The sequence below is a fragment of the Nanorana parkeri genome, unplaced genomic scaffold (assembly GCF_000935625.1).
Source record: "Nanorana parkeri isolate BGI_ZX_2015 unplaced genomic scaffold, ASM93562v1 scaffold2330, whole genome shotgun sequence".
Classification (NCBI taxonomy): Eukaryota; Metazoa; Chordata; class Amphibia; order Anura; family Dicroglossidae; genus Nanorana; species Nanorana parkeri.
The window spans coordinates 159,742-161,688 of NW_017308598.1; positions in this window are offsets into that span (position 1 = coordinate 159,742).

Below are 1,947 nucleotides of genomic sequence, written 5' to 3' on the forward strand. Positions count from 1 at the left end.
TATATACTGTATATTTACACAGTATATAAATATACATTTTTCTAAAACATATTTTTTTTTACATTTGCCATAAAATTCATACCACATAAGCTAACAGACCGGTAAGTTGTTTAGAATATAGATGGTGTCCCACTTAATATACTACAGAAGCTGGAAGGTATTGGTATTGTTTGGAAAGGCGATGAAAAGGTGAACTAAGCCTTTAAATGCAGATGCTGCAATGTTCACTCTACAGCAGGGATCCCCAAACTCCTCAGATCATCTACCATTTCATGATGTTTCATTGACCCCAAAATATTTAATATTACATTTTTTAATAAACACTGTTTTAAATATTTATTATCACAAATAGTAAAAAAAATAATGATGTTGTTGTGAATACTGTTGGCACTTCCTCTTAGTATTAGCAGCACCATATGGTTGTTACAATGCGTTTGGCACCACACCTATGGCTGTGTGTGTGTTCACTTTCTCTCCCCCAGAGTTTGAGGTGGGTCTACTCACTGGCTCTCCCCCAGAGTTTGAGGTGGGTCTACTCCAGGGTCTGACTGGCAACTTTTAGCCCAGGAAACAAGTACAACCCAGAGACCCATGGTGCAGAAACTTGACCCCACTCAACCTCTTCCCCGCCTTCTCCCAGCCCCTGCCTGCCGCTTTTGCCATCCATGTAACTGTAGTGTGAATGGTCGGGAGATGTGGGGACTCCTAGTAAGTCCATGAAAGGGACGGCTGGCTGTGAGATGGTGCTCTCCTCCCACTGGGCTCCCAACATGGTTCTGGCCTTACTCCACTCCATGTCCGGGACTTAGGCACTCTCGCCCACTGTAGACCGCTGCTGGCTGTCCATACATCTGGGCTGTGTGCTGTGGGAGAATATTGGGAGGGGCCGGACAGTGTCAAAGTCAGTGTTCTATAATTTTTCTCGATCCTATAAATTTTCTCGACTGTGTCACTTCCAGTGGGGTCGAGTCATCGGAATCAGCTGTTTTCATGATCCCCTTTCTTCATGACATGCACAGGGATCTCAAGTCTCCCTGATGTTCAGGGAGTCTCCCTCTATTAGATAGCGGCTCCCTGAAGTCCGCGAGAGAGGCATTTTCTCCCTGAAAGGTTTACTCTGAGTAAATCTTTCCGGTAAGATATCAGTGGGTAAAGTTTCAGAGTGAGGCTTGCCTCCTGGAGAAAGGTCATGTGATCTCTAGAGTAGCCTCAGAACGAGGCTTGCCTCCTGGAGGAAGGTCATGTGATCTCTAGAGTAGCCTCAGAACGAGGCTTGCCTCCTGGAGGAAGGTTATGTGATCTCTAGAGTAGCCTCAGAACGAGGCTTGGCTCTCAGAAGGAAGAAGCTACTTGCTGCACAGAGAGGGCGGACATAGACTATTATTGAGAGCAGGTCCAGGCACTGAGATCTACTGCTGCAGGGTTGAGAGAGGGCTGTTAACCCTTTGTGGATAATATAGGATCAATTATATGTCCTGGTTGTCTAGTTATAGAGAACATTTATTTCATTTGCTGCCCATAGCAACTAGTCAACTGTGTATCAGGGACTTTACTCCTCAGCGTTTTTTTAAAAAGGTCTCGGGCTGTCTAATAAATTGTGACCTTTACACTGACAGATACTTGAACATCAATTCACATATATATAATTGTTTTTTCCCCATCATTGTATGGTATTAATCAATATTATTGTATTATTGGTATATGGATTTTATTTTACTGTGTGTGTATGTGTTTGTGTATATATATAGATATATTTATTATTATCATTATTGTTTCTTTTATATTCTGACGGCGGCCGCTGCCCAAAAAAACAGAAAGGGCACCTCCCTGAAATGAGACGGGCACCTCCCTGAAATAAGGTTTTGCAGGTTGGGATGTCTGCATGCACACCTGGAAGAGACGCAGCAGATAAATTTATTGGTTGAGGAAAATTAAAGCACACTGGTA